Source organism: Felis catus, chromosome F2 (genome assembly GCF_018350175.1).
Source record: "Felis catus isolate Fca126 chromosome F2, F.catus_Fca126_mat1.0, whole genome shotgun sequence".
Taxonomy (NCBI): Eukaryota; Metazoa; Chordata; class Mammalia; order Carnivora; family Felidae; genus Felis; species Felis catus.
The window spans coordinates 27,917,407-27,943,346 of record NC_058385.1 but is presented as its reverse complement, the minus strand read 5'-3'; the positions used below and the strand labels follow the sequence as shown (position 1 = coordinate 27,943,346).

At 37.4% G+C, this 25,940-nt stretch overlaps 1 long non-coding RNA gene across 1 annotated transcript in view; it reads right to left on the bottom strand.

Annotated features, from left to right (window-relative positions):
• Positions 1 to 2,808: 2,808 nt before the first annotated feature.
• Positions 2,809 to 25,940, bottom strand: part of LOC123383048 — a 192,983-nt gene continuing 169,851 nt past the window's right edge. Inside the window, exon 5 of the long non-coding RNA XR_006592305.1 lies at positions 2,809 to 4,064. This is a non-coding gene — a long non-coding RNA (uncharacterized LOC123383048). The remainder of the gene's footprint in view (positions 4,065 to 25,940) is intronic.

The window sequence follows — 25,940 nt, the reverse complement described above, 5'->3', positions numbered from 1 at the left end:
TCAGCTGATACATTTTGAAGTGATTGAGGAAGTTTGCGTAACTCTGGCAAAGATTTTGACAATGAATTAGTTTTTGTTATTAGATTAATTCAGCGAATAGCCCAAAAAAGTAATGATTAACAACACCATGGAAAACGAAAAGATGGGATAAAAAAGGAAGAACAGTATACTACATGGTTTAATTGTGATGAAAATGTTTGCATATAATAGTGAAAATATTGATTACTGTTTTATAGATGTGGTATATTAATACATGTGGAGGTGGTGAATGTGTGGAGGTGTGAATGTGCATGATGTAAGGAAACTAAATCCATATCCTCCTAAGCCTCTTGAATATGTCCACCTCTTCCAATCTCACCAACCTTGTCTTTCACTTCTTACCTGGACTCCTCTAGCAAATTACTAACTGATTGTTGTACATGCATTCTTTCCATAGTCTGTTCTGCATTCTACAGCCAAAGCACACTTTTCTACAGGCAAGTCCAGTCATATCACATTGTACCCTTTAAAGTATTCCCAAAGCCCTAGGACAAAGACCCTAGTCTTTGCTATGGCCCTCCAGGTTCTACATGATCTAGGTCCTTCCTACTCTAATTCATTACTTTGTATCCCTCGTCCCTTCACTCTCTTTATTTCACTAGCCTTTCAAAGATGTCACAGAAACTTTCCTGCATAGAAGTGTATCACATGCTATTCCTTCTTTTCAGAAAGCTTGTCTCCCACTTATGTCCCTGATATTACCTCCGATGAGTTGGCCCATTGTCCTACACATCTTGACTCAAGTATCATTTGCTCAAGGATGTTTTCTGATCTCCAATAATAGAAACTAAGTAATAGCCATTTACCAATTCTTTCTAAAACATCCTACTTGAAGTTCAAAGGAATGGTTTTCTATTTGCATTCATATTATGTTTATTCAGGCTATAACTAATTGAATTACATAATTAAAATCACAAGTAAAACTATAGCATAAAAAAGTTTAAGAACAAATGCAACTGATGTAATAAGGGCACAACAGAATGTGTAGGAACAAAAAGTGAGCATATTAGTGAGCAGCCTACTCCTTGCTAGTGCTTAGCATGGCTGCTACCTCAGCCATGAAGTTTTATAGAGTAATGGAAAGTATCAGGGAATGAGGGGTGTCAGTTAAAAAAGGGTCAGGTGAAAAAGCTTCTACTACATTTGGTTCATTCTTAAAAGTTCTGTGAGGCAAAGACATGTTTGCATTGGCTCATCAGGTTAAAGCTATGGTCTAGCATAGTCAGTGCATGAAACAGTAGATACTCAACAAAGATTCTGCAAATAAGTGAATACAAAAAACATGAAGTTTGTAAACAGTCTGGTGGCTACTGATCACATATCCCCCACGTCTGTTTCACTGATACTGTCTGGAACATTTGTGCTGACCTTCTTGTTCTTTGCCTTGCAAATAATTTCCACAGCACTCTGTAATTGTGTTGGTAATTGTGTTGTTCAAAAAGCTCTAATCCACAAATTAACTGTGCTTTAGAGCATGATTAAACTCCAAAAAGCAAAATTGCTGAGGAAAATCCATTACTATTATCTAAACAGCTGAGCGACTTCCCAAAATATTCATAACACAAATTGTTCTTCTAAAGGCAAAAATGAAAATTGTTTATGATTTGCAGAAAGGCTAAGTTAAATAAAAAATGTTAGCAAGGCTTAAGGGGGCAAAGATAATATATTCTCTGTATAACTGGGCATCTTTAAACTTATTTTAAACATTAAATTATTTAAACTACAAAAAAATATCATACATGGAACTTAAGTAAATTTGTTCTGAATAATAAGAATGAATTAAAAACTGTAACTTAGATAATTATATTTGGGTTGATATCACTACTAATGATTTTAATTATACTTAGTAGGAATAAAAGGAAAAAAAGCAGACACACCTTATCAGACACAAACATAATAGGGCATACTTGACCTTTTTGCTTATTCTCTTTACAGTTGCTTGTATTTTTTATTACCTTTTTTAAATTACAAAGATATTACATGCTTTCAGTGACAAATAAAACCTAAAAAAAGTTAAGACTCTGCATACACCCCTGGATAACCACTACTTTGATCCTTTTATGTACAAACATATATCTATAGCTATATAGATTTGTATATAATATATAATGTATGTATAATGTATAATATGTAATATATATTATATTACTTTCATAATAATTGTATGATACTAATCCATTAATTGGAACTTTGCTCTTAAATTTTTGTTAAGATTGTAGATCTTCCTTTAGTTCAGTATATATAGATATGTTTGATTTTTAGATCTCTCTCATTTTAAATTATATTAGTTTACTTATTGAAACTATGAAATCATAAGTGCCTAATGCTGAAAAATGTGTTTGTTAGAATAAAATACTTTTGCTTTAAGTGCTCTATTAGAAATTCAAGATAACAATCCTTTACAAATATTTAATGTTAAAGGATATGATGCATTACTTGCAATGTTCAACCATATTTACTATTCCAAACATGCAAATGTCTATCAAATGCTATTAGAAATTTTAATACCTCTAATTGTTACCCCAGAAAACACTAATAGGATAAATGTTTAGATAAGTCAGTGCTGAACTCTTGCAAATTTCATTTCAAAATTCCCAGTCATATTATATTCATATGCCCTGGTTGCACAGGTTTTAGAGCTTGTTGTGTGCTAAGACACACTGTGAGAAGAAAAGAGGAGAAAGGCAACAACTAAAATATTTCACATCACTAATCAAAATACTTTCTATAAAATTATGCCAACTGCACCATAAATATATTGACCAATTATGCCATTTCTGCAGGGATCTCAGTTTAATAGTATTCATGGAAGAATTACAATGATAAAGTTCCGAAAAATAGAAGTGCTCTTTTTTCTTTTCTGTCATCACAGTTTTATAGCAGATATGTGTTTAGCAAGTTTCATTTCCTTCTATGACAATTCATGGAGGAGTAAAACCTTTTTTCCTCCTCATGCCCACAGACGCAGTATTTGAAATGCTCTTCATTCTGTCCTGAATTCCAACAAGTCTTTGAGACTTAAAGAAGCCAATACAAAGAAGGACATCTTCTTTCCAGAATTTGACTCTTAAAGTCTCATAGAGATGAAGCAATGGTAATGATTTCAGAGAACACTTGTATAAGATAGAAATCTACTTCGTCTATACTCTAGCTGAGGAGAAGGAATGCTTTAACCTTGAGACACCCTTTTATTTTGTCTCTATGTGGATGAATGTCTCTTGGATAGAGCTACTACAAAAGTAATAGGCAAAGAGCCCACATCATATTCATTCAGTGTGGACGCCCATGTAAATGTCCATGTTGATTGCACTATACCTTGAAACGGGAAGCATCTTTAAAAGAAACATCAGGGGCAAATTAACAGTATTTCACCAAGTGATATATTCATTCAAAACATAAAAGTGAAATATAAGGGCTACAGTCTGCTGCTTTCTAAGGTCAGTTTTATAAACAACTTTGTTCACAAAATTTTATAACCACCTCCATCCCACACTCACCTAGGAAATGAAAACAGCTAATTTTAATTCTATTGGGTCACAATCTGAAGAAAGATTTGTATGATATATAAAGAATCATAATCTGTAAATTCTTGGCTCAACTTTAAATACACAGTGAGGAAAAGTAACTTTTTTCAGAAAGGATATTCTACTCCAATCTTACTTCCCCACAAGAATCATCTATTTTTATATCAGTCAGAGAAAAAGTTACGCTTCAGTGACAGGCTATTTCCCAAATCTCAGAGAGTTAAAACATTATAGGATAATTTCTCATTCATATTACCTGTCTATTATGAATCCAGGTGGTTCTTTGTTCTGGATTGTTCTTATTCTGAATCCAAACTGAAGGGCTCACTCTCTGGAAAAGTGCTGGTCCCAGTGGCAGAGATGAAGAGCTCTGGAGAATCTTGTGCCAGACAGGTACTCTCATGCTTCATCTTTGCCTCACAACTCATTGGCCCAAACTAGTCACATAGCTCCATTGAGTTACAGGGTCAGGATTACCAGTCCTGAGAAGTTAATGAATGCCTGGAAGGAAGAGAAACAAAAATACTACTGCTAAATAGCATTAATGAACATGCTGTCTACCAAATACTCACCTTCTCTCCCTCCTTCAGAAAAGAAATATTTATCCTCTCCCCCAGGGAATCAATTCCATGACCCCAGACCCCATCCAGGCTTGGCATCAAACCCAAACCCAGCATCAAGTGTGTCTAGCTCCTCTTGATCTGAAGACCAATGGACTAAACGGTTATCTGCAAATGTCAACTCAATATTCAACAGTGGAACAACAACAGAATACCTACAATCACACTCACTCTTGTCACAGAATATTTAGTCAAAATTATGGTCTATTTGGCAATATAACTCTCTTTAAGACTTTGTAAACTTTTTCCTATTTAAGTCAGATCCATGTGTACCATTATTTTTAGTTATCCTTTCTTAGATATATTACCTTTCTTTGTTATTTTATCACCACCAACCTTCTTTTTCCTCCAGCCTTAATTATAAGATACTTGATTCTTGCAGATTTTGGTTGGAGAGTCACATGCTTAATCTCTTTTCTCTCAATCATTTTATTCAAATGAATAGGCCTCCTAGATACTATAGCCTCATTTGGACCATTGTTCTAAGATTTTTTAATCCATTCAGAGTTTTTATAATAGAGGTGACAGCCTTATTTATTTATTTATTTATTTATTTATTTATTTATTTATTTATTTTAACGTTTATTTATTTTTTTGGGGACAGAGAGAGACAGAGCATGAACGGGGGAGGGGCAGAGAGAGAGGGAGACACAGAATCCGAAACAGGCTCCAGGCTCTGAGCCATCAGCCCAGAGCCTGACGCGGGGCTCGAACTCACGGACCGCGAGATCGTGACCTGGCTGAAGTCGGACGCTTAACCGACTGCGCCACCCAGGCGCCCCTAACAGCCTTATTTTAAATTTGAAACTCGCCATAAGAATGAATTTTAATTGACCTTTATTTGTCAAAAATTGCCTCAGTTTTATCTTTCACCAATTTTGGATGAGAATTAGCTGCCTCTTACAAGGTTCAATGGCTAAAATTCTTCTTCTTTTTTAAATATATTATCTTAGTGCTCGCTTCGGCAGCACATATATTAAATATATTATCTTAATTTTTGTTTAATTTTGAGAGAAAGAGCAAGCAGGGAAGGGGTAGAGAGAGGTGGAAACAGAGGATCCAAAGCGGGGATCCAAAGTGGCTCTGTGCTGACAGCAGAGAGCCCCATGCAGAGCTTGACTGAACCCTTGAACTGTGAAATCATGACCTGAGCTGAAGTAGATGCTTAACCAGTTGAGCCACCCAGGTGCCTTGGTGGCTAAAATTCTTAACTATTCTCTTTAATTACTGTCTACAAGTTGGTTAATTCTTTTCTATTCTCTCTCTCTTTTCTCTCAATATCTCCTCTTTCTCTCATTTCTTTCTCTCTTCCTCTTTCTTCCCATCCCTCCCTGTCAAATATCAATAGTAACTCCATACATGCTTTCACTTTTCTGTTTTATAACACCTTTCTTTAAAATTACAGCTGCATTTGGTATATTATCTGCCTATCAGATGAATGTAGATTATGGTTTTACCGCATATTTCATCACTAAATAATATGAATTACCATTCTTCCAGCTTCAAATACCAGTTTCCTTGCTTTCCACTCTATGTTTCCTACGTAATGACAGACATTATAGGAATTTGGTTTTAACAATACACCAATTGAGGAGCCTAGGTTGTTCAGTGGGTTAAGCATCTGACTTCGCCTCAAGTCATGATCTCATGGTTCATGGGTTGGAGCCCTGCATCTGGCTCTGTGCTGACAGCTCAGGGCCTAGAGCCTCCTTCAGATTCTGTGTCTCCCTCTCTCTCTCTGCCCCTCCCCTGCTCATGCTCTGTCTCTCTCTGTCTCTCACAAATAAATAAAAAAAAAACTTAAAAAAAAACAATACACCAGTTATAGGTAACAACATCTGTATTAGTGATATAGGTTATGCTGTTATAACAGATAATTCCATAATTCTAGTAGCTTTAGATGGTTTATTTTTCATTCATATTATATGCCCATCAAAAGTTAACTAGAAGCTATGTTCTGGGTGTCATTACTCTACAACCCAGGCCAACAAAGGAGCTACAATCTGAAATATTTCTGAGCTCTGAAGGGTCTTGCACCAACAGTTAAATGCTCTGTCCCAGAAGTGATATATATTACTTTTTCTCAGGAGTCCCTGTGGAAAACTAGCTTCTCTACTACACCTGTGCTAAATATCTTATTTCTCTAGATCTATTCTTTTTTTTAATATGAAATTTATTGTCAAATTGGTTTCCATACAACACCCAGTGCTCATCCCAAAAGGTGCCCTCCTCAATACCCATCACCCACCCTCCCCACCCTCTTATATCAATCCTCAGATTGTTCTCAGTTTTTAAGAGTCTCTTATGGTTTGGCTCCCTCCCTCTCTAACCCTTTTTTTTTCCTTCCCCTCCCCCATGGTCTTCTGTTAAGTTTCTCAGGATCTACATAAGACTGAAAACATATGGTATCTGTCTTTCTCTGTATGACTTATTTCACTTAGCATAACACTCTCCAGTTCCATCCATGTTGCTACAAACAGCCAGATTTCATTCTTTCTCATTGCCACATAGTACTCCATTGTGTATATAAACCACAATTTCTTTATCCATTCATCAGTTGATGGACATTTAGGCTCTTTCCATAATTTGACTATTGTTGAAAGGGTTGCTATAAACATTGGGGTACAAGTGCCCCTATGCATCAGCACTCCTAGATCCCTTGGGTAAATTCCTAGTAGTGCTATTGCTGCATCATAGGGTAGATCTGTTTTTAATTTTTTGATGAACCTCCACACTGTTTTCCAGAGCAGCTGCACCAGTTTGCATTCCCACCAACAGTGCAAGAGGGCTCCTGTTTCTCCACATCCTCTAGATCTATTCTGCACACTTTTGCATACTATTCTGTGACTTGGAAGGCTACCTTCTTGTCCTAGGACTTCCAGTTGGGTTCAAGCACTGGAGGTACCAGTAAGTAATTGGAAGGCAGGAGATCAGGTTGAATTATTTGTTCTGCCATGTCCCTCACTCTGGGGTCACTGTGGATAGATTGTGTTCTTCCACTGACTGCCCAATTACCAGTCAGGTAGCCCTCGATGTTCAGCTGCACTCTTCAGGTTCTGAAACCAGATAACCATTCCCTCCCCTTGTCCCTTCAGACCTAAGGATAACAGATTTCTCTGTTGCTAACTCTAGAGTTCTACTTTGTCATTTATTGGTTTCTGTAAACTCTGCGACAACCTAACAGTCATATTTTTATTAAACATTTCTCTCATTATTCTGTTTGTGCCATTTTTTCTCCCAGGATCCTGATTTATCTACAACTAACATAAGAGGGAGCCAGAAAGCAAAATCCAGCCTACTTCCCAGAAACTAGAGGGCTATTAGAAGTATTTGAATAAGACCACTAATAACCACTAGAATGTTCTCTTCATCAAAGTCCCCAGATATAGTTATTATCTGGTTAATTCTATAATGTTAAGAATCTGTCCCTGTTACAGTGAGATTTTTCAAACCATGCATAAAAATAAGATCAGGACAGACAGGACAATTCTCAAATTCAATTCCCAAATAAAGAATAGAGCTCATATTTGTATAGATTTTTTTTTAGGTAAGTATCACTGACAATCACCTCTACATCTCAGTGTTTGTTTGAAGTTTGTAAATATGAACCAAGTCTCCAAAACTCTATCCTTAGCCTCACCTTTTCTCATAAATTCTGCTGTTAGAAGACCCCTTATTGCATCTTTGATTCAGCTTTACTACATTCTCAATGTCTCTTTTGACTTGTCCTTCTAAAACATAAAAGATTCTCTCCTTATATGGCCAATTTAAATTTCCAAGTAAGAGAATTTAATAAGTCCAACTCATCACCATTTTTATTATTTGGATAGAGATTTCTTTACAAAATGTTTCCACTAGCTCCTTTCTAATATGTAACTTGGCTATCCATGAGCCTCATGACCTACCGAAGTCCAATCAACTACAGCTAAGAGAGTCATAGAAAATCGGGCAGAGATTCAGGGGTGAAAGAATCACCAGGATAGATGAGATCTCCTTATAAGAAGAGTCTGTAGGTAGGTCAGCCATTCTAAGGCTTGTCTTAATACTACAACAAAATCTCAATTATACACTGAAAGAAACATTACCAAGAGTCAGTTCCACCTGGCATATTATATAGTAGGAAATAAAATAAGAGAACCAGGCAGCTGACACACAGAGTTGTTTTTTTCTTAAAAAGAACTTTAAAAATGTATTTATTTATTTATTTTGAAAAAAAGAGCATGAGATGGGGAGGTGCAGAGAGAGAGGGAGAGAAAGAGAATCCCAAGCAGGCTCTGCACTGTCAGTGCAGACCCCAGTGCGGGGCTTGATCCCACGAACCATGAGATAATAACTTGAGCCAAAATTAGGAGTAGGATGCTCAACCAACTGAGCCACCCAGGTGTCCCTAAAAAAGACAAAGAAATTTGGAAACTAGGAGGCGATATAACAGAATTGGTATTACTTAAACTAGTGGCTCCTAATTTGGCATCTGAACCAGCAACATCAGCATCAACTTGTAGATGATCTGTTGGAAATGTAAATTCTTGGTCTCTACCCTAGACTGATTGGATCAGAAATCCTAGAAATGGGACTCAGCACTCTGCTTGAATTCACCTCCCAGCTAATTCTGAAAAATGCTGCTGTTGAGACCCCCTGTCTGTCCTACTCCAGGGCTTCACACGCTTTAGTTAACATGCAATCACCTGGGGGTTCTGTTAAAATGCAGATTCTGATTCAGTGGGTTTGGGATGGGACTTGAGATTCTGCCTTTATAACAGGCTCCCAGGTGATGCTGATGCTCTTGGCCCATGGGGCACATTTTGAGTATCAAGGCTAAATTACCAAGTCCTTCAGAATACAATCCATTTTGTCATATTTGGCCCTTGTACAGAATAAGTAATTTCCTACCATTATTGGGAACACCTATGCATAAATGCATTTGCAGCAAAAAAAAAAAAGGAGGATGTGAAACACCTTCTAAAAGGATCTTTTGGATTCAAACCACCATGCTGTTGCGATTAAATGCAGCTAACCCAGTTGCAACTTTCTCTGGATTCTCCAGTGCCTTTTCACCAAAAAGCTTACCTTAATTTCCTTTAAGTAACCACCTCCCCAATATAATCCCCTAATTTGTAGTCCTAAATTTGAGGCTGATGACCACATCATGTTCTCTCCAGTTGTCTGATAACCCAGATTACTAGAGCTTTACTCTCACTAGCAGCTCCCTGCTGTCCTTACCTGCCAGCAGGCAGTTACAGTCCCAGACCTTTAACTTCCTTCCCTAACCTCTCAGTTTTATTAGAAAATGCCTAGGCAAAATGGTGAGGTAGCTAAAATTGCTCTTCTAAAAATCACTGTTTCACATAAGCTTCCTCTCTCCTTCTTCCCTCTTATTAACTGTGCTTTGTTCTCTCCATAGGTGGTCAAAATGGTCCAAAGAAATGCTCACCAACACCTGGTCTCATAATTGTCCTTTCTTCTTCAAGACCTCTTTAAAAACCCCCTTCCTTCAAAATCTTTCAGCTTTCTGCCCTAAAGTAGAGCTATTATGTAATATATTCTCATTAAGGTGGTAGCAATTTATAATAATTTATTTTACCACCCCATCTGGATGTATTTATATTTTAATGAAAAATGTCTGTAAAAGGCAATCCAGTAGTTCATAAACTTTGGCGATTGCAAGAATCACCTGGGCAGTTTGTTAAAAATGCAGACTCTCAGGTATTGCCTCAATCGGTTGAAATCTCTGACGCAAGGCACAGTGTTTCAGTGTGAGAATTCCTTCCTGATGTTTCTCAGGAAATGTCATTCCCAAGTCAGAAAAAAGTCATTTAAAAACATCAGGGACACAGACAAATCTTTTGAAAGATTTAAAGCTTAACAATGGACATAGAGCTGGTTTAAAGAAATCCACTGATTCAAGTCAAGCAAGAGCAGAAAACACTGACCTTCAGAGCAGAAAGTCAAGGTCAACAATTCTAGGAACCAGGACTGGAGAAGGTAGGAGGGAACCAGCTAGTAGTTAGGATCCCATCAGCCAGTATTGCTTAGAGCTGCTGCCATATTTAGAGTGTAATTCATGTTCCTGTCTGCTACTAACAGTGAGTCATTGTTGCAATTAAAATAAATATTAATAAGTGCTTATGCACAATATACTTTGTACAAATTGTATGAAGGGACTCTCAAGAAATAAGTTTTGGAAGCAAAATTAGTCCTTTCTGACACATAATTCACTATTCTGCTAGAAATCTTGCTTAGGAGGTCCATATGTTTTGTCATTTTAATCCTACTCAATAATATTCCCTGGAATTTTCTTGTATTTGAATGTCTGTTATAGGTGAATATAAATTAATGGAAGTAATACAAATTTCAACCAGAAACAAACAAATACAGTCAGAGCAAGAAGACAAAGTATTTCCCTAATATAAGAGGAAAATGGCTTTAAAAAGAATATTGGATGCCCTCTTAACAATTCAATGAAATGGAATGTAGAATGAAATGAAATTCTACATCCAGAATATCTGTCAAGAAAAAAAAATAAAGACAATCATGGCAATGAATGCTTTGTATGTTTTAAAATTTCATTCTAAGTAATTCTAAAATATTTAATATTTGTGGTATTATCTTTCCATTTTTAATGATTTTTATATATTCATTTCGTGTTAATGTTCCCATATTTTAATATTTCCTTGTTCCCAATGTCTATATCAAATACAGAATATTTTTGCATGTCACAGAAATATATAATCTTGTCACACTATATTAATCAATAATAAAAAATAACCACACATTTACTGGTCTTTTTTCATGGAAAACCACTGAAATGTTTAAGATAACCATATGACAGAAAAATGATTCCTTATGTATGATTATAGTCACTCATTATTATTTAAAAACACATGAATATAATGATACAAAAAATACAGATTTTTATGATTAAAGGAAATCAATTTCTCACTCCCAAATTCCAAATCCTAGCAATCGGCAAACACAAGTGAGATGCAGACATCTGTATCTTTAACAAACATCATAGGTCACACTAATGTGTATGTCCTGGGTGGGTAACAGTGCAGAATACTGCCTGAACATAATGGAGGTAACCACAGAGTCTTGGGGGTTTAAGGGAAGTTGCCAGAAAGACTTTGAGAGGCACTGGAGGGAGGCGCTTCCTCGTTCCTGCTGATATCCTTCAAATTATACCATACAGGTTGTACCTATATCTGCTCAGATATGATATGAAGGTATTATTACCTATTTTTATGGTTTACTGCGGTAATTAAACAATGCATCAAGCCACCTTCTTAGAATCATGACTGCCACATAACAATTCCTTTCCTCCTTTGCCCACCTTGTCTACCTTCTCCTTCCATCAACCCTGACTTCTATACCTATTTGTTAACCACAGATTGAGGACGTTAATGTGGCTCAATAAATCACTCTATGCCTCCTGTGCATCAGCATAAGCCTGAGTGTTTAAAGGAGAAATGTGGAATGAGAATAGCAATGGTGTCCCCACTGGCAGCCACTGAGGTATGTGTTGAATCAGACTAGATTGTCTGGGTTGCTTTGCACCTGTTAGAATTCAGCTCACACCTTTGCAGTAACATGGATACTACATTCGTTACAGCAGATGCCAGAATGTCTCCAGATTCCTGAAGTGATGGCTATACAAATTTGTGCTTTGAGAATTACAGTCATAAACATAGAAAAGCATGCCCATAAACGGTAGTTTAGGACTCTTGTTTGCTTTATATTCTACATTAATTGACTTAACTGAATGATTTATGTTTATGTAAAGTGTAATTTCAACAGGATGTTAAAAAGTTTCTAAGAGAATGCATTAAACAAACTAACCTTATTACGAAATATAGCATATCATAGAGCATTTTAATCTCAAAATCTTATGTTTGTAAGTCAGTATGTAGATTTTCTTATACATAACTTACAGGAAAGCAGGCAGTGCTATGTAACTGCCAGCTAAATTGTATTAGTTACTATATATTCCCTAATTAGAGAGGCAGTGAAAAGAAATAGATGGCTTTATGAAAAAGACTAAATATTGTTGGCCTGGCTTAGAGCACTTCTTATCTAACAGACCTGAGTCACCAGTGTTTTGGAACATGCTATGTCTTTACTTCCTAAATACTTATTTAAAAATATTTGCAACATTGTGTTCTTTTGGGAGAGCTAGATGTCTGCAAATGATGGCTATGTTGACCTGGCACTTCCAAAGTTAAAATTTGAGCTATCTCATGTGGATTTATTTTCATAATTGTGTATCATAGCTTACCTCTTTTTATGGAGGGCAGTATTTTACTCAGCTTCTGTATTTACCTCTTTTTATGGAGGGCAGTATTTTACTCAGCTTCTGTATCAGTGTGCCTGGAGCCCTGCCTGTACCCTGTGCTCAGGAGATATTCAGTAAATATGTGATGCATAAAACAATTCACGAGAGTCAGATGCCCGTATTCTTTCTTTAGGGTTCTAGGAAAGTGTTTCTAGTTTCCTCTGCAACCATTCTAGTGTCTCCTACTACTCATCTGTGAGGAAGTTCTTTGTGCATGATGTAAATCACTTCTACAGCGATGGAACACTGTCCTTGCTTTGACCGTTGACCTTCTCCAGGTTAAACATCACAGACCCTTCAGTTTATCCTCAAAGTGTCTCAAGTTAGGCCCAGAATGGAGGGATTAGATGTTCAAGTACAAATAAATCAGCATGGAGCAGAGCTGGTATCCAGGGCATTACTGAGTGCTGATTTGGAATCCAATAAGAGTTGAATCATTGTGGGGTAATTTTCATGTATATAAAGAATTGTCTTCATCAGGGAAGTAACTTGTCATCATACACAGACTTTTTTGTTCTTTATTTTTACACTTACAGAATTAATATATAATTTATATATGGTAAAAGTTACCCTATTTCATAATGAATAATTCTGCAGTTTTTGAAAAACACACCATCATGTAACCAATGCCACAATCAAAGCATAAAACGGCTCCTCACTCCAAAGTATTTCCCTATGGCCTTTTGTAGTCAACCCTTCCACCAGCTCCCAGACCCTTGCAAAAACGAATAGGTTTTATCTCCTTATAGTTGTGCATTTCCAAGAATATAATAAAAATGAAATCACAGAATGTAACCTTTTGATTCTGAATTCTCTCACTTAGTATAGTGCATATAAGAATCATCCATGTTGTTGTCTGTAGTTCATGCATTATTGAATAGTAATTTTATTCCTTTGTATGGATGTACCAGATTTGTTTATGCATTCTCCAGCTGAAGGACATTTGAGTGGTTCCCAATTTGGAACAATTATAAATAAAGCCACTATAAATATTTGTGCACAGATTTTTGTGAGAGCACAGAATTTCATTACACTTGTATAAATACCTAAGAATGAGATGGCTGAGTCTTATGGTAAGTGTATAACTAACATTATGAGTCTACCAGAGTGTTTTCCAGAGTGGCTGTATCATTTTCCATCCCCAACAGTAGTGAGATTTCCAGTTGTTCCCCATCCTAGCCTTCACTTGGGATGGTCAGTCTTTTAAATTATAATCCTTCTAATAGGTATGTAGTGGTATATCATTGTGCTTTTGGTTTTAATTCCCTAATGGCTAATGATATTGAGCTTTTTACATGTTTACTTGAGATTTGCATATCTTCTCTGTGGAAATGTCTATTTAAATCTTTTATCCATTTTATATTGGGTTTTTGTTCTCCTACTGAGTTTTGCGACTTTTTAAAAATATATTCTTCATACATACAAGTTTCTAGATACGTGATTTGCAAATATGTTTTCCCATTTTATGGCTTGTCTTTTCATTCTCTTAACAGTTTCTTTTGAAAAGAAGTTCTTGGGGTGCCTGGGTGGCTCAGTCGGTTGAGCTTCCGACTTCGGCTCAGGTCATAATCTCATGGTTCATGGATTTGAGCCCCACATCAGGCTTTGTGCTGACAGCTCAGAGCCTGGAGTCTGCTTTGGATTCTGTGTCTCCCTCTCTCTCTGTCCCTGCCCTGCTCACACTCTGTCTCTCTCAAAAAATAAACATTAAAAAAAAAAGATTATTAGAGCCAACAATGCTATGTCAACTAATGAGCAGTTCTAAATATGCCAGAGGAAGTTTCTCAGTACATGTGATGATATTAAATCAATTCTCTTTTTATTCAAGTCCACATTTCTCCGTTTGTCCTCAAGTATTTATATATTCATATTCTCCTTGCTTAACACAAAAGTGTAATTTCTTTTTTTTTTAATTTTTTTTTCAACGTTTATTTATTTTTGGGACAGAGAGAGACAGAGCATGAACGGGCGAGGGGCAGAGAGAGAGGGAGACACAGAATCGGAAACAGGCTCCAGGCTCCGAGCCATCAGCCCAGAGCCTGACGCGGGGCTCGAACTCACGGACCGCGAGATCGTGACCTGGCTGAAGTCGGACGCTTAACCGACTGCGCCACCCAGGCGCCCCAAAAGTGTAATTTCTTAATGTACTTTATATCATATGGAGAAATGTAAGAATTGGTTAAATACTATTCATACTCATAATTACATTGGTCACGTGTAAATCCAGTAAAACTGGTTTGCGAGCATAATTTGTTCTGGAAACATGCTTGTAATTCAAAGTACTTGTACATCAAAGTGAACTTCCCCATAAGAAATAATGGAAACTCAGATGATTTGTTCCACCACCCAAAAAATATTCATATAAAATGATTACAATACTGTAATAAAATACAAAATAATAAAGAAAATACAAAATATAAAGAAAAATAACTATATTAAACTGCATTTGAAAACCTTAGTGGCTGATGTGAGGGAAACAAGAGAGAGGAGGGTTATTGTGTAGGATGACTTTCACTATCACTAATGGAGTCACTGCTGTTGGCTCAATGGAATCTTTTTCTTCATGGGGGCCATTGTATACGTTCGCACGGATGCTGACTAGAGTACAGTATTAATAAACTCTTGTCATCTACTGTATTTAATGTAACTGGCAATAAGTCAGCAGAGGAAAGGGTCCATATCTGCAGGCAGCCTGACCTAGATGAAGCAAAGCATTCCTAACCTTATTCTTGTATGGAAAAGCAGAGGACTGTCCATAAGTACTTTGAAGTGACAAAAAATACACTAGTGTCAGATGTGGGTACCTTCCAGTGTTCTGAAAAATCACTGATTTCTGTCAAACACTGGGGCCTGAAACAGAGCATCCAAGCATGGGAGACGATCACCCACAATCCCACAGTGAGAAAGAGAGACAGGCAGAGAGAAAGAGAGAAGAACCATTGGCTTAGTTGTGATGATGTGATGTTTGGTGTCACATACTACTCGTATTGCAAGACACTGCTCATTTATCAAATTAAAATTTATTAGAAATATTTGCTCATCTTGCAGAACACTCGCAGAACAAGTTACTCACAATCCAAAGTCTTACTGTATATAAAAACATGCGTCAAGAAACCCATTTGGCTTCCAAATGTGTAATCTCTTGGGCAAAGAAATGCATCTCTAGATATTTTTCTAAAGCAGTATTTCCATTTTGTCAACATGTTAAAACCATCTGAGGACTTGATATCTTATCCTTCCCATCAGATGAAATACAGTATAGTCTCTGGGGGTGGAATCCTGGAGTCAGAATTAAAAAAAAAAAGCCCAATATGATTGAAATGAGTGGCCAACATGATACCACTTCATGAGAAATCTAAAATAGTCTAATTCACAAGAGGAGAGAGTAGAATGGTGGTTGTCAGGGCTGGAGGGATAGTAAAATAGGCAGATATTGGTCAAAGGTACAGTTTCAGTTATATAAGATGAATAGTCTTAAAGATCTACTGTACAACATAGTGCTTATAGTTAACAATACTGTACTGTATACCTAAAATTTTGCAAAGAGGATAGATCTTACATTAAATGTGTCTATCACAAAAAAAAAGAATTATAAATAAGAAAGGTGAGAGGAAACTTTCAGAGGTGATGGATAGGTTTATGACATAGACAATATTTAGTCTTTTTCATAAGACTAAAATTTTGCAAAGAGGATAGATCTTACATTAAATGTGTCTATCACAAAAAAAAGAATTATAAATAAGAAAGGTGAGAGGAAACTTTCAGAGGTGATGGATAGGTTTATGACATAGACAATATTTAGTCTTTTTCATAAGACCATCTATTTCTTTTCACTGCCTGTCAGTGTTTGTAGGTTGTATGTTTCTAGGAAATTATTCATTTCTTCTAGGTTGTCCATTTGTTGACATAATTTTCATGACGGCCTCTTATGATCCTTTGTATTTCTGTTGTATCAGTTATAATGTCTTCCCTTTTATTTTTACTTATTTGAGTCCTCTCTTTTTTTCTCGGTAAATCTGTCTAGCTAAAGGTTTGTCTATTTTGTTTATTTTTGGGAAGAAAAAGCAGCTCTTAGTTTCATGGACATTTTCTGTTATCTTTTTAGTCTCTATTTCATCTATTTCTGCTCGGATCAGTGTTATTTCCTCCATTTGCGAACTCTGGGCTTTGTTCTTTATCTAATTGTTTGAGTTATAAAGGTTGTTTATTTGAGAGCTTTTTTCTTAATTTGGGAATTTATCACTAGAAACTCTCTTCTTAGAACTGCTTTTGCTGCATCCCAAAAGTTTTGGTATGTTATGTTTCCATTTTCACTTGTCTCAGGTTATTTTTATATTTCTCTTTGACTTTGACTCATTAGTTCTTTAGTAACGTGTTGTTTAATCCCCACATGTTCATGGATTTTACAGTTTTCTTTAACTGATTTCTAGTTTCATACCATTGTGCTTCGAAAAGGTGCTTGATATGACTTCAATCTTTTAAAATTTATTAAGACTTGTTTTGTGGACTAACATGTGATCTATCTTGGAGAATGTTTCACATGTGCTTGAGAGGAATGTGCATTATGCTTTTGTTGAATGGAATATTCTGTACATATCTGTTAGGTCCATCTGGTCTAACCTGTAGTTTAAATCCAATGTTTTCTTATTGATTTCCATCTGGATGATTTGTCCATTACTGAAAGTGGATATTGGAATCTCCTTATATTATTCTATTGGTATTTCTCCATTCATATATGGTAATATTTGCTTTAGTGAGTCTTTTGTAGGCAACATATACTTGGGTCCTTTTTTTAAATCCGTTTAGTCACTCTATGTCTTTTGATTAGAGAATTTAGCCCGTTTCTGTTTCAAGTTATTACTGACATGTATGAACTTACTGTTGCCATTTTGTTAATTTTCTTATTGTTTTTTAATTCCTTTCTTCCTCTCTTGCTCTTTCTTTGTTATTTAATGATTTTCTATAGTATTATGCTTTTTCCTATTGGGGGCAGGGGAAGACACAGAAAGCCATCCTCATAATGATTACAATGTTAAATGTTATATCTGCTTTCTCTAAGGTTTTTGATTTTGCAAATTTACCATTTAAAATAGGTTTATTCATCATTTAGAAGTTGAAGATATAATTCAGGAATTCCAAGATGAAAAGAAATATAGAAGATAATATATTTAAGTTAAAGCTGATGGAACATTTTTCTTTCTTATTTGAGTATCAAATACTTGATTCTTGCCTAAAACTACAAAACAGTCTTAACAACTAACACAGATAATTGTTTTAGGGGAAAAAAGCCCTCTAAAAGTAAGCACATATGAGTAGTCTGTAGCTTTACAAACAACTTAAAAAATGTTTACTAGTCAAAATTCCCAAAGTTTACTTTGAACACAAAACCCTTCAGCAATTTATTATTTTGTTGTCAGCTCTTAGTGCATGCAAACTAATTTGTTTCTTCAATAAAAGTGAATCCTAATATATATTTTTGGACTCTACCTCCCTCAGACCTCCTTTTTGGCAACTTTAAAAGCACAGAAAAAAATTGATTTTAGTACAGATTATCTTTCTTCAGAAAATATAGCATTGTCTTTCCATCTCCATCGCATCCTTGTCCTGATTTCTAGTTTCATACCATGGTGGTTAGAAAAGATGTTTGTTGGCATTTCAATCTTTTTAGATTTCAAATTTTTAAATTTGCCAACCCTGGCAAAGATTCTTTTATCCAAATCAACGAGAAATATCTTCTAGTTTTCTTATATTGATTCCTATCAGTTTCCTCAGTGGAATATGTTTTACAGTGGATTCATTTACAGGCATACCTCACTTTATTGCCCTTCGCTTTATTGTACTTCACAGATATTGGGGGGGGTTTTTGGTTTTGTTTTATTTTTCCAAATTAACAGTTTGTGGCAGCCCTGTGTCAAGCAAGTCCATCAGTTCCATTTTTCCAAGAACATTTGCTTACTTGGTGTCTTTATGTCATATTCGTAATTCTTGAAATATTTCAAATTGTTTCATTATTGTTATATTTCTTATGGTGATCTGTGATCGGTGATCTTTGACATCACTAGTGTAATTGTTTTGGGGGCACCACAAGCCATGCCCATATAGGTCAGAAAACTTGATAAATGTGTGTGTTCTCAGTGCTCCACCGATCAGCCATTCTCTCATCTCTTTCCCTTTCCTGAGGCTTCCCTATTCCCTGGGACACACGATATTAAAATTAGGACAGTCAATAACCCTACAATGGCCTCTACATGTTCAAGTGAAAGGAAGAGTCTCAAGTCTCTCACTTTAAATCAAAAGCTACAAATGATTACACTTAGTGAAGAAGGCATGTTGAAAGCTGAGATAGGCTAAATGCTGAGCCTCGCGTGCCAAACAGTTAGCCAAGTTGTGAATTCAAAGGAAATGTTCTTGGAAGGAATTATAAGTGCTACTCCAGTGAACACACAAATGACAAGAAAGCAAGACAGCCTTACTACTAGTATGGAGAAAATTTGAGTGGCATGGATAAAAGATCCACTCTCTTTAATTCTTCGAAGGCTGAGAGAGGTGAGGCAGCTGCAGAAGAAAAGTCTGAAGCTAGCAGAGGCTGGTTCATGAGGTTTAAGAAAAGAAATTGTCTCCATAACATCAAAGTGAGGACACCTGAGTGGTTCAATCAGTTGAGCAGGGCTCAGGTCACGACCCCAAGGTCATGGGATCAAACCTGCTTAAGATTGTCTCTCTTTCCCCCTGTGCCTCTCCCCCAGTGCATTCTTTGTCTAAAGTAAAACAAACACACACACACACACACACACACAAAACCACCCGAAGGCTGACTGACAACTGCACATAAAGGCAACTAGAAGAAAATAAGGTTGATGCAGAAGAGGTTGGGAAACAATCTCGCCATTAACCCCACCCCCCACATGATGCCCCACAACCAGAAAGGAACTCAAAAAGAGCTTCTCCCTGAGGGGAAAAGGTTTCAAATCCCACACTGGGCACCCCAACATTTTAAGAAATACATGTGAGAAACCCCCAAAACATCTCATTTGGAAACCACTAGAGCTCAAAACATGAGACCCCCCCAAGACTAGCGATCCAAGAAACTGCTCTTAAAACGCTTACACACTTGAATTCATCCTACTCAGAGCCCAGCTCAGAGGCAGCCAAGGGCGCCCAGACTTAAAGTGAAGGAGGCTCACCTGCTTGTATGAAAGCGTTGGTCTGCCGGGCAAGCATCTAATGCAACTCACACATCTAGGAGCTGCTCTAACGCTCTCTGAGAGGGAGACTGGTGGGCACCATCGTGGCGTGTTCCCTTGGCCGAGCTCCGGAGCACCAGAATCTCCCTGGAAGGGAGCCTTTACCTGAATCTGCTGCAGCAGATCTTTGTGCTGCCACCTAGGGGACATCTCTTTATTGCCAGGCTCTGGAGGCCAGGGGAGCTTGCACTCCTGGTCCCAAGGGATTATAATAATCAGTATCACCCAGAAAGGAACTCATATCCTTGTGTGGCACCCCAGTTTACAACTGCTGCCAGAGGACACCTCTACACATGGCCTGGCTCTGGCTGGTGCTGCTGACACCCGGGGGGCCCATAGAACCGTAACCAATGGGGAAATTTTCCTTAAATAGCACCATCTCCAGGGCATAGCAAGAAGCAATCGACCCAGTGGCTTAGTTTTTTTCTGTGAAGGAGACTTATTAGCTACCCATCAAGACTGTGGCCTCAGTGGTAGGCTTCTTATTAAATATGCACCTTGGGCCTGACTGTAATCATTTCCGGAGACTTCCAAGGGCTGGTGATACATTTGAGCTCACCTCCTGCCATACTATATAGATGCCAGTGTCTCCTTGAGGGGAGCTTTACCCACATCTGTTCCCCTGATTTTTATGTCTGGTACCCCAGATTTTGCACCTGCTGCCCAGGGGATGCTCTTGGATTGCCTGACCCTGGTGGTCAGTTGGACTTGCATTCTTGGGTCCCACGGGACTGTGGCAATCCGAGAGACAATTCTTGTCAGGCTACCACCACTAGGGCTCCACACAGACAGTGGACTCAGGCACACTCCCAACTCTTTGTGTGAAGGAAGCCTCTTTGGTTGTCCTGGAGCTTTGGCCTGAGGGGAAGACTTCAGGTTTGGCACACAGTTAGTTGTCTATGGAGCTGCCGTACAGAGAGCCGGCAGGTACATGAAAAGATGCTCTACATCAATAATCATTAGGAAAATGCAAATCAAAACCAGAATGAGGTATCACTTCATACCTGTTAGAAAGGACAAAAAATAACAAGTGTTGGTGAGGATGTGAAGAAAAGGGAACCTATAGGACTGTGTACCGTGATGTCACGGCTCCTGAGTTCCAGCCCCGGCATCAGGCTCCATGCTGACAGTGCAGAGCTTGCTTGGGATTCTCTCTTGCCCTCGCTCTCTGCCCCTCCCCCACACTCCTTCTCTGCCTGTCTCAAAACAAATACACTAATTAAAAAAAAAAAAAAAAGAACTACCACATGATCCAGCAATTCCACTTCTGGGTATTTATCTGAAGAAAAATAAAAACACTAATTTGAAATGATATATGCATCCCTGTGTTTATTGCAGCATTATTTAAAATAGCCAACGTATGGAAACAACCTAAATATCCATCAGTGAATGAATGGATAAAGAAATTGTTATTATATATATGTTATTCAGCCATAAAAAAAAAGTATGAAATTTTGCCTTTTGCAACAACATGGAGAGAATTTGAGGGCATTATGCTAAGTAAAATGAGTCAAAGAAATACAAATATATGAGCTCAGTTATATGTAGAATCTGAAAAATATATGTACAAAAAAAAAAAGCTCATAGATACAAAGAATAGATTGGTGGTTGCCAGGAGTAGGGGGTTGGGAGAAATGGGCAAATTGCTTTTGTTTTTAGTAAATAAATTGATTAAAAAATAAATAAATAACAAGTCATATTGGAGTTTCATTTCTTTCTTTTCCTTTAAAAAATTGTTTAATGTTTATTATTTTTGAGAGAAAGACAGAGACAGAGAGCAAGCAGAGGAGGGACAGAGAGAGAGGGAGACCCAGAATCGGAAGCAGGTTCCAGGCTGTGAGCTGTCAGCACAGCCCGATGCGGGTCTCAAACTCACAGGCCGCAAGATCATGACCTGAGCTGAAGTCAGCCTCTTAACCGACAGAGCCACCCTGGTGCTCCTTGGAGTTTCATTTCTAGAGGTGGCTGGACACATGGTTAGAGATACAATTTGGAACAAAAAGCCCCAGATTCAAACCCATTTCTGCCTTTTATTGGCTCTGTGAACTTGAGAAAATTTAGCATGTCTCTATTTAAAAAAATTCTTTTTAAGTTTATTTATTTATTTTGAGGGAAGCAGAGACAGGGTGAATGGGGGAGAGGCAGAGAGAGAGGGAGAGGGAGAATCCCAAGCAGGCTCTGCACTGTCAGCACAAATCTCTATGCGGGGCTTGAACTCATGAAACTGTGAGATCATGATCTGAGCCAAAACCAAGAGTCAGATGGTAACCAACTCAGCCACCCAAGTACCCCAGCATGTCTTTATTTTTAAATTGAGACAGTGCTTATGAGACTTCCCAAAAAGGAGTGTACTTGCTGTGATGAGCACTAAACATTTTATGGAAGTGCTTAATCACTATACTGTATGCTTGAAACTAATATTACACTGCATGTTGACTAGTTGGAGTTTATATACAAACTTAAAAAAATAAAGCAAAAGAAATGAAAAAGAAAAACAAATGAGAAAGCGTATATAAAAGCACACAATAGATTGCTTGACTAATTGTAAGCAAGGCAAACATTTGTTGACTCTAAATATGACACGGCATGTTCAGACTTTTCGAAATATAAACGTCTCTGTGAACCTGTCAGTAAAACCCTGGCAGAAAGAGCAGCGCTGCATTTCATAGCCACTGTGCTCGGGCCAGGCAAACACAGGGTAGATACGTTCAATCCCAGTGTCAGAAGAGGAACTTCAAGGCCTTGCTTGACTTACCTCTGATTCTAGTTCTGAGTCGGTACCCCTTAGAAAGTGTTAAGGTCATTATCACCGAAACAATAAAAATAAAATAAAGACAAAATGGGAACAGTTCCAAAATGTGTCCCCAATAAATGACAGTATTAAGATATTCTTTTTCAGGAAACTTTGAACTGCCTTGATGACTCACTCTTCTGTCTCCAGAGTCCCCTCCTGGCATCAGATTTATGGTAGCATGAAAGGATAAAGTTTATCCTCATAAGTCACCATGAACTTAGTCATCATGTTGCCTCCAGATCTGCCTTTTAGTTAATGGGCTTGCAATGAATAAATAATGAATAAATAATCTGGTTCCCAAATCTCTGCCTGACTATTCCCCCAAAGACTCACCCTATTGATTCTTTTTATGTTCTGATTCACAACCTCCCTTGTGAATTTTGGGAAAATTCAGTCATATTTGAAAAAACAACAACAACAACAACAACTAAGGTTATAGTCAATTAAAGACATGGCTACTAGTTTGAGACCTAGAAGCAAACTTAAAAATAAATAATTATGCTTTCTCCCTGACATGGTAACTGAGATTCGTGCCTATCTCACAGTTCCAGAAAGGATGCTGACAGAAAATTTTCCTAGCAAACATCTAGACCACCCAGAATTTTGTGTCTCATAATGACAGGACAAGCAACAAATTAAGAAGTATAAGACATGGCCTCAGGCTTTAGCTCTGTCTTTAAACTATTGTATAACTTTGGGCAGTTTATTTATCTTCTCTGGTGCTCAGTTCACTTGTCTGTACAATCAAAGAGTGGAGGCATAGTTTCTCTAAGGTCCTTTATAGATCTTAGAAGTCTATAATTCCTCCATTCTAAGTCAATTGAGCAACTCATACATGTTTGGGAAATGCTGACTAAATTAAAGGGATATCTTTAGCCTTTTCTCATATATTCATTTTACATTATATTCTGCTTCAGTATATGACAGTCATTTGGGATGTGGAACAATCTTGATGAGAAAAAACAATCAATGAGTATTCTAGTACCTGCTCTGTGTCAGCATAAATACTTATAATTCCTCCTTACCAATTTTATCTCAAAATATTATCTTTTTTTAAATCAATACTATAATATTAAAAAGTTCTTGACAACTAGTTGAAGCCTAAATCCTAGTAACAAAATATCCTTCTTGAAGTCCCTCTTTCCATTTGTTTCTCTGAAAATAGCAGATGTTTTCTTTTTTATAAATGAATTACCGATTTCATTAATTTTTAAAGATTTTTAAAACTGTGATTTCATACATGGGCTGACTAGAAAGTAGGAATCGTGGAGAAGTAGTCTTTAGCCCTCTGGCGTGCAGTGCACCGCTATGAGCTGGTTTTAACACTTTCACAGAGTATTAAAGTAACCAAATGGAGAACAAAGCCTAAGGCCAGCCAAGATCAGAAATCTAACCAGAGATCTCACTAAAAAGCTAGAACATATCAGTTTAAGGGTGAGCTAGAAATAAGCCCATCCCCCCCCCCCAACCTCAATCTTTAGTAAGGAAATTTGCATTATCTTCAACTCTGGTGATGGGTGAAGGTGAGGGGGCGATGGGAGGGGATTTCTTTTGATAGGTTGAGATCACAGGTGCCTTTTCTGAGGTTTGCAGCATAGGTTCATACTACCTAAATTCTCTCTCTCTCTCTCTCTCTCTCTCTCTCTCTCTCTCTCTCACACACACACACACACACACACACACACACACACACAGCAGGGAACTGGTTTAAAGTGGTCTGGCTTAATGTTGCTCTGAGGCATATTGCAGAAACAAACACAAAGCTTTCCAGCTTCAGAGTTAGTTCAAATTGGTTTGGCACAAATTAGCAAAACTTTTCCCTTCTTCCGGAACTTTATCACCACCTTCAGAGAACCCTGTTGTGTAGTAGCTCTATAAGAATGCTATAATTGCCATGTGAGAAGCACCTCTTGGGTTGATGTGAAAGCACAAGCTGACCAATCATGAACATCAGACTTGCGACAGGGCTCTCAAAGATGCTGAGGGATGAAATTCCAAAGACACAAAACAGAAAGGCACCCACACACAAAATACAGCAAAACCTAAAATCATTGTGAATGAGATGCAGAAGAAACATGGGCAACAAAATCAGAAGGCAAGAAGTTAAAGATTCTTCGCTTGACCAAACTTTAGTCAGGCTCTTGAACCTCTCCTAGGTCCATCTGTGTACTTTCTCATAAAATCCAGCTTTAGCAAGACCTGTGCAAGTGAGTTTAGCCAAAACCTCCCCTGATATCTGATCAGATTCCTCATCCTCCACCCTCCTCTACCTGATGTCTGATCACCTGGTCACTCTACCTCTAACACCTCCTCCTAATTTTCTGTCAACTGCCCTCCACTCTGCTCCTTGGCTGTAAATTCTGTTATGCAGAATAAATCCGTATGTAAACAAATATTTAATTTACAGTAGAACTTATATGGAAATTCAGCAAAGGAATGATGAATATTTCGGTAAATGTTGCTAGGGCAATTGCTTATTCACTTAGGAAAAAAATGGAATATTCAGAAAAAGCAAATCCGTATGGATTTGACGTACATGTGTTGGGGTTTGGAGTCAATGGCCAAGAAAGAATTCTTGAGACATCTTCAGTGCAAAAGGTGGCTTTATTAAAGCACAGGGACAGGACCCGTGGACAGAAAGAGCTGCACTGAGGTTGTGATGGGTGACTGATTATATACTTTCAAGTTGGGAAGGGGTTCAGGGATAGTGTAAATCTCTAAGGGATTTTGGAAACAAGGTTTCCAGTACCTGCAGGGGCTAGCTCTTTTTAAGAAAAAGTCACTTATCACTTTCAAATAAAATCTTAGTTATGAGACCCTTCAGATGTATACCAGTGGGCCATATGCTTGGAAGATGATTGCTAACATATATCCTGAGGGGTAGAGATAAAGGAAGTTTCCAAAGGAATTTTTATATGTTAAAATAGACTTACAGGATCCTGGAGGTCAGGGTAATGTTAAGCTAAGGTTGCCTTTTGTACTTGGCAAAGTATTAACATCCAGACAATTGAGTTCCTAGAGAAAGGTCACTCTGCCTGTTTCAAGGACTTATCAATGGACTGTAAGTAGTAAGGAAGTTTAATTTTTTCTTTTGCTTTTATTTCCCACATCAGATTCAACTCATATGTGGGAGGACAGTTGCAACAATTTAGAAGAAAATTTAAGAGAACATCTTTATGGTAAGACCCGAGAGGGGCCTAGACTGACCAATACAACTACAATAAAATTAAAAACTGTTTCACTGAGACATTCCTAAAATTGAAAATCAATCAATCAATTAGGATGTATTTGCCAATGTCAAGAGAATGCAGAAGACACTAAGAGCTCCAATAAATTACTTTTTTTTAATGTATATTTATTTTTGAGAGAGAGAGAGAGAGAAACAGAGCA